Below are 8,118 nucleotides of genomic sequence, written 5' to 3'. Positions count from 1 at the left end.
TTGGTAGCAGATCAGTGTTTTTGGTACCTGAGAAATCAAAACCCACACACCAAAAGTGAGAAATCAACCAAAGAACAGAGAAATCAAACCCAGATCCATGAGAAATCAACCAAAGAACAGAGAAATCAAAACCAAAAAAACCCAAATCAGACCCAGGAGAATCAACCCAGGTTCGGTCCAAATCAAAACAACCCATACCTATGAGAAATCAACTCAAAGAACACACAGAAAAATCATTACCCATAAAACAAACCACAATCCAAAACTACAGAAAGACTTACGGAGAGGAAGAACCAGAAAGAAAGAAAGAAAGAAGAAGAGGAAGACGAAGCGGAAGAAGAAAAGGAAGACAAAGAAAAAAGACAGAGAGAGGAGAGAGACTTATGAAGGCAGAGCAAGGCAGAGAGAAGAGATGGAGGTGTCAAATGCGAAGGGAGAGCAGAGATGAGAGATGAGGGGCGTCAAACTGCTGGGTAAAATGGTCTTTTTGGTTATTGCAACGGTAATATAACAAAACGCGCTTGCGCGTTTTGATTTATGGACCGCTGCCTCACCATTTTCCTTCCGCGTTTTGCCATCAGTTTTTTCTAAAAGTTCAAAACGCAACTTTTATAAAAAAGTTGCGTTTTGAGCTTACCAAACGCAAAACTGGGTTGGGCTTTTTTGAAAAAGCGCTTTTTGGGCTTCAAATGCTGAACCAAACGGGCACTGAGTTTGGATCTTTAATTGTAACACGTGCCATTTTTTCTATTGTCCTTTTACGGCTATAATTAAAACTCTACAGTAACAATATAGAGTTAAGAAAATCAGCTTTGTATACATACATGCATTTCATTCCATGCCCAAACCCACGCTCTCATGCTCTTGACCGGCCTCTTCAAGCATGGAAACTCCAATGGTGGACTCATCGCTTCCTATGTAAATATAGGCGACATTAAATCTGCCCGAAAAGTGTTTGATGTATTGCCTCAAAGAGGCGAAGATGCATGGAATGCCATGATCATTGCGTATTCGTCTAAAGGGTACCCAGTTGAAGTTCTGAATTTATATCGACAAATAATTTTGGAAGGTGTTAGACCCGATAGCTCAACTTTCCCGGTGGCCCTTAAAGCGTACACGAGGTTGTTGGATTTGAAAACTGGGGAGGAAATTTGTTGTAGAGCAATGGATTGTGGGTTTGAGTTTGATGTGTTTGTTGGATCTTCCGTTTTGAATTTGTATGCATAGTGTGGGAAGATGGATGAAACGATGGTGGTCTTTGATAGGATGCCGAGAAGGGATCTTGTTTGTTGGACAACTATGATAAGTGGGTTTGCGCAGAGTGGGCGGCCAATTGAAGCGGTTGATATGTATAGGCGAATGCAAAAGGAGGGAATGGAAGGAGATGGGGTTGTGATGGTGGGGTTGACACAGGCTTGTGCAAATCTTGGGGACTCAAAACTGGGTCTTTCTGTACGTGGGTATTTGATTAGGAAAGATCTTCGCACGGATGTTGTAGTTCAAACTAGCCTTGTGGATATGTATGCCAAGAATGGACATCTGAAGCTTGCTTGTCATTTTTTCAAGAATATGCCTTATAAGAATGTCATATCTTGGGGTGCATTGATATCTGGCTTTGCTGAAAATGGTTTTGCAAGGAATGCACTTAATTTATTGGTAGAGATGCAGGGGGCCAAAATGGCCAAATGGCCATAAAATCCTAAATATATAGTTAGTAGTTCTAGTTCCCAAACTATATTTTTTACTAGCATTTCAAGTCTAAGAAACTCGATTTAAGGGCAATAAATCGAGTTTTTGGGACTCAATTTTTATGGGTTGTTCACGTCTGATATAGCACTTTTTGCACATGATGGAAATCAAGTCTCTAAGACTCGATTTATAAACCTTATAAAACTCAAAGAAGAACCCAGAGAAAAAAAAAAAAAGCACCGTGCGTGACCCAGGCCAGGCCGCGCACAGATCCAGGTTTTTCTCTTTGTTTCTGTTTTTTTTTTTTTCTCTGGGTTCTTCTCTGATATGTTCTGGGCAGGTCGCCATCTGATTCTTTCTCCTTCTGATTGTTGTGTTTCTGATTTCTTAAAAAAAAAAAATTGTGTATTTTTGCTTATACGAAAGACTTGAGAGTTAAAAATTTTTAAAATTTTTTTGGTTTATAAATCGAGCATTAGCGACTCTATTTCCAAGTAGAAAAAAATGCCACATCAGACCATAAAAATCAAGTCTTTGAGACTCGATTTATAGGCCAAAATCTGAAGATTTTCTTAATGGATTGTAAAGCTCAATCTTAGTGTTTAAAGAGTAATCTTGACTAAGACTAATATCTGTTTGTGTGAAGAGAAAATATTCAGAGAGAGGAAGAGAGAGAGAGAGAGAGAGAGAAAAGAGAATGAGAAAAATGGATTTTCTTGCTTGATTAATAATCTGAGAGTACAACCATATATATATAATGTAATCTGCCTAAGGTATAGAGTAACAGAATTGATCCTGATCATACGGATCAACTCCATGAATTTAGGAAAGCTAACTAACTCCAAACCGACAGAGGTTTCGCGCCATTATATTTGAAGGGCTGGTTCATTCTTTAAACGACACCGTTCTAGCTCCTGAAGTTTAAATAACAAACACATACAAAACGGTGCGTTGCTCTTATATTACATTAGTGAAACGGTGCGTTGCATCTGGATGTAAACCAACGGTCATCCCCAAATTCAATCGTCTTCAACCTTGCGCCTATTGATGCAATCAATCCAGAACTGAATACAAATCAGCCATTTGTAATTTCCTTTAGCTTCTCTGAAGTGGAATTACCACAATCACTAACAAAATCGAGTCTCTTGGACTCGAGATGCTAGTAAATAATATAATTTGGTAACTAGAACTACTAACTAGATAGTTAGGATTTTATGGCCATTTGGCCATTTTGGCCGATGCAGGGTTGTGGATACAGACCAGATTTAGTGTCTCTTGTAAGTGCACTTCTAGCATGTACCCAAGTTGGGTTTTTGAAATTGGGTAAATCTATACACGGATATATTGTGAGAAGGCTTGATTTTGATAGAGTTTTAGGTACTGCAGTGATTGATATGTATTCAAAATGTGGAGCCCTTTCTTGGGCACGCACTCTCTTTGATCAGATAAACTCCAAAGACTCAAATCTCTTGGAATGCAATGATAACCAGCTATGGAATTCATGGGCATGGAAAAGAAGCTCTGTCACTCTTCCTAGAGATGACAAAAACAAATCTAAAACCAGATCATGCTACTTTTTCTTCCCTTCTCTCAGCCTTCAGTCACTCAGGTCTTATGGAAGAAGGTCAATACTGGTTTAATCGTATGGTTAGTGAATATAAGGTCCCTTCAACGGAAAAGCATTATGTTTGTATGGTTGATCTTTTGGCTAGTGCAGGTTGAGTTGAAGAGGCTTGCGAGCTAATAGATTCCGTGAATGCTGAATCGGGGCTTGCTGTTTGGGTTGCTCTCCTGGCAGGTTGCTGCAAAAATGGCAAGTTGTTGATTGGAGAGATGGCCGCAAAGAAGGTTCTTGAGTTAAATCTGGATGACTTGGGAATTTATTCTTTGGTCTCAAACTACTATGCAAATGCGAGGAAGTGGGATGATGTAGCTAGTGTTAGAAAAATCATGAAAAAGACGGGGATGAAGAAAGTGCCAGGGTATAGTGTAGTGGAAGTGAAAGGAAAACTTCATGCTTTTCTTATGGAAGATAAGAGCCATCATCAATATGAGAATATGATGCAACTTTTGGATAAGTTGGATCATGAAATGAGGGCTATTGGATATGTCCCAAAGACTGAATTTGTGTTGCATTCCCTTGATGAGGAAGTCAAAGAAAAATTGTTATGTAATCACAGTGAGAGGCTTGCTATTGCTTTTGGTCTCTTGAACACTGGGCCCGGAACCAGATTACTGATCATAAAGAACCTTAGGGTGCGTGGGGATTGCCATGAAGCAATCAAGTTCATTACGAAAATTGTGAATAGAAAGATTGTTGTGAGGGATGTGAAGCGATTTCATCACTTCAAGAATGGGATCTGCTCATGTGGTGACTACTGGTGAAGCCAGTGTGCAAAGATTTCCTTTCTCTTTGCTGGATTTTTCACAGCTGGGGTGTTGAAATATCACGGTAGGATCTGACATCTCTTTAGGAAAGCAAGTTGCTAATATTATAATGGGTAATGGAAGAGACAAGCAAGCCAACATCGCAGTTGCATACTACTACATTTAAGGTGTGTATGGATACAGCTTGGTAACCAGTACAGTGCTTTGAGATGGTCCCATCCAACATATCCATATCCGGTTGGGTTGCTGGCAGAATTTGGGTATTGATATACATCTGCCACTTTATCAATTTCCCCTTTATACTATATGCATCAGCTAAGTTCAAAGAGCTTTTGCCGAGAATGATGCACTTTCTTTATTGCTCATGGTAGATGCAGATTGTTGAAAGGATTTACTTATGGTTGGAATGCAAAAGAAAAGGACTTGGGGTTTTTTTTTTTTTTTTTAATCCAAATGTCTTCCTGCATGCTTAGCATCAACAAGACTGATTTGCCTCTAACAGCTCCGGTAATTAATCTTTTTGAACTGTTAATTATTTTTTTTCTCTTGCTTTCTAGTGTCAAAGGCAATACATTTTTTTCATCTCATAACATGGCGGCTTTTACTTTTGCTGCATGAAAATTCAAAATTTTTGAGAATATTATTTGGTTTGACATTCACAACATGGATTCTCTAACAAAAGCAAAATCGAAAGTATAGACATAACTTAGGGAATTTCATGTTTATTATTTTTGGATGCTGTTCACATATTCTAGTATCTAGTTGATAATATAGACCATTACAGAAATGATCTGAAGAGCAGCCCTTTTCCAACTGTATCTGGTAATTCATTTTAGTACATCACTTGTGGCTACATACATACAAACACGTATATGTATAAAATAATTGAATTTAGTGGCTAGTAGAGGTTGTGAACCCTTCAGATCAGATTCGGTGTATTTTCTTCCCTGTTTTGGGGAAGAATGCTAGATTTTGAGCTTATGCAAAGGATATAGTTCCTTTTCTTCTTGTAGTCATGGACTAAAGGATAAGTGGGGAATGACATATGCTAAAGTGGCTTCTAGACGTGCTCATTGAAATTCTGGGCAACATTAAGAAGTTTGTGTGGAACTATTGCTTGATGGCTGATTGTGCATACCTTTTGTCATTTAGGGGATGTTAAGGGTAATTTTCACTTTTCCTGTGCTTTAGTAAGTGTTTTTGTACTGTATTCACAGCCAATAAAGATTTAGCATTTGTAAGGGGTCCACCTCCTCCCTTGGCTTATAGAGGAGAGGGGGATTAACCTCCATAAAGAATTCAATTCATTATTGTGAGATACTATTCATTGTTTATCCTTTTCCAATATCGGAAATACTAGTTGCTAGAGGTAGAGGATTCCCTGCATCACCTGTGTTTTTTCACTCTTCTTGTTCATGCAGAAGGGTTTTCCATGTAAATATTGTGTTATTCTCTTTACATTCTCATCATTTACACCTCTAACACTCAAAAGCCCGTTTTTGATACAATAATGGCATCCAAATGTATGGATAGTTAACCAATCTAAACCCAGTGCCTTGAAAACCCATCTATAAACCCTAACTATCTCATACATTTATAGATACTTAACTTTCCTATACTTTTGGATCTTCCTTGCCCTGGTGGCATTGAAATTGAAGGCCATAGGTTTACTTTATGCTAGTGCCAACTGGTTTTATGGCCAGCACAACCAAGTTGTCAACACTTAACAAAAGCAGTGGACAGGGAGGAGGGGGAGGTGAGCTTAAAGAGAGAAGGTGATAATGTTTGGTATTAGAGGGAGAGAGTGTATTAAATTTTGGAAATAAAAGATATTGTTGGAAGGGAGCTTGTTTAATGACATGACCAGCACTTTTTTTTAACCATTAGATTTCATGAAAATCTATGTTTCAAAAAATGTTAAACTCTTGTAGAGTTACACCATGTGTAACTTGAACCTATCTTATATTTCTATGTGTGTATATGAAGTAAAGAGTCAATTAATTAATAATTAAACCTATGCAACTTGGTCTCATATGTCTAAGGTAATTTGGTTGTTATTCTAGCAATGAAATTTACCTCATATGTTGAAAGACTTGGAAAGGATTGTGCTCCCAGATATGTGTGTGGGATTGTAGCCCTTATATGATTGGTCTTGTAGTACAACATATACACTTGGACTTTGAAATTTTTCGAAGTTTGAAACCTGAACAATTATTTTTTCTATTATATTGTTGATGATCTTTGAGGTAGTGACGAATTTTTCTGATTTTGTGCCATTTTCTTGATTAGAAATCTGTGGAAATTATGCTTTAGGTATTTGGAGTTTGTGCTGAGTTTTCCCTGAAATTGGGCCTGTAAAAGTTAAATTAGGCTCCTTTTGATGCAGGCCTTCTTGTTTTTCTGGGTCCCAAGATAAGAGACTCAACTAATTCCATTATTTTTTGTTTTCATTGAAATTTGATCCTAGAAATGAAGTGTTGTCAACTCCTGATATGTGTGTCTGTATGACAGGTAAGCTCTATTGAGTTAGTAAAACAAAGCAATAATATTGATTTGTTTCTTTAAAATTTGCCGTAGATGGATTCTATGCTGTCAATTAAATATCATTAGTTGTGTTAAGGCTGCCTACTATGACTTCTTCCAGACTCCACAAAGAGCAAAAGCTTTGTGCACTGGCTACGACCTTTATATATGCACTCTTTTTTAGTCTATGAGCATCCAACTACCATCCTTGAAAATTTGGAATTAGAAACTTCTCCTCATCTTATTTGTCATTTAGAAACCAATGTCATGTTGTTCCATCCAGGTGAATTGACCTGGCTCTCCTATATAATATGTGGATCACTTCCAAATTGGTTGAATCAATACAGTTGCATTGAAGCTTCAATTGCTAGCTGTTGCCCAAGCTTGACAGTACAGATATGTGGGCTTTATCACTACATGGTTTTTATCAGATAATTACGGTCTCATTTGTCAATTGATGTTTGATAATAGAGAAAGAAATAAGCAAAATTGTAATGGTGAAGCAAGACTCAGTAAATTGATGTTTGATAAGAATTAAGCAAAATTGTAATGGTGAAGCGAGACCCAATAGAAGTAGAAGCTATCATGAGATATTTCAACCTGAAAGAGAATACCATCTATTGCATGCTTAAAGACAAGGGAAAATGAGTTGTAGAATAACCTCCCTCTGCTTGTACTGCTACCTTCATTAGTTTTGAGCTCTTTATTTCTAAGTTACTGGTGTGTCATCTATCCTCTAGTCCTCTATCACAGATTTATTTAAAATAGCTCATTTATTTCCTCTTTTCTTTGTGATTCGACATTCCCATCGGTATCTTCAACTCATATTAGCATTGCTTCTTTTTTTCATTTTCTTTTTTTTTTTCCCAAATTTCTGAGTATGATTACTTTAACAGTTAGTAGAAATTTATACCAAATTTATGTATTTCCTCTATTTAAGTTTCTTGTCAATCAATTTTCCAAAAGTTGCATGCCTATATGATATTGTACCTAGTTATCCTTTGTTTGGATGAAAATAAATAAGTTATTAAGAAAAGATGCAGCACAAAGCCACACACAACATACTTGTATCAACAAAAGAATAACTAGACATGATACAAACAAATTTAAAGAAGAACAAAATTCTCGTCACAAATCCTAGCTTGTCTTAATTATATCTTGACTCTTACTAGGACATCAAATACAATAACACCAGTATGCAAACATAACAAACACAACAGATCTATTGCATAGGATTCCTTGGCTTCACTTGGAGAATAGATAATGGAATATTCTTACTTATTACGCAGAAATCTAAACATGCTAGTGAAGAAGGTAGCTCTAATAACCTACCTTACCCAAAGGCGGTATAGCTTCCTAATATTATTGAAAGATTCATGCCAAGTTTGGGAAATTTGATTGGGATTTTAAGCACACAAGATGACTCTGATTATGTGAAATACCAGTGAAAAATGGTAGCTTTGGCAAATCCAGAAGGCTAATAAACTTTCTTCTCTGAATTTTTTGTATGTCACCATC

General features: G+C 37.0%; 1 long non-coding RNA gene and 1 pseudogene across 1 annotated transcript; both read left to right on the top strand.

Moving 5' to 3' along the window:
- The first annotated feature begins 478 nt into the window (after nucleotides 1-478).
- LOC126701226 (putative pentatricopeptide repeat-containing protein At3g25060, mitochondrial) lies at nucleotides 479-4,074 on the top strand (annotated as a pseudogene).
- A 165-nt stretch (nucleotides 4,075-4,239) lies between these two features.
- LOC126700144 (uncharacterized) lies at nucleotides 4,240-7,021 on the top strand. The gene is made up of 3 exons (XR_007647051.1): nucleotides 4,240-4,337; nucleotides 4,449-4,584; nucleotides 6,884-7,021. It is a non-coding gene; the product is annotated as an uncharacterized LOC126700144 (long non-coding RNA).
- Nucleotides 7,022-8,118: the final 1,097 nt, after the last annotated feature.

The sequence above is a fragment of the Quercus robur genome, chromosome 9 (genome assembly GCF_932294415.1).
Source record: "Quercus robur chromosome 9, dhQueRobu3.1, whole genome shotgun sequence".
Taxonomy (NCBI): domain Eukaryota; kingdom Viridiplantae; phylum Streptophyta; class Magnoliopsida; order Fagales; family Fagaceae; genus Quercus; species Quercus robur.
This window is presented reverse-complemented; position numbering and strand designations above follow the sequence as displayed.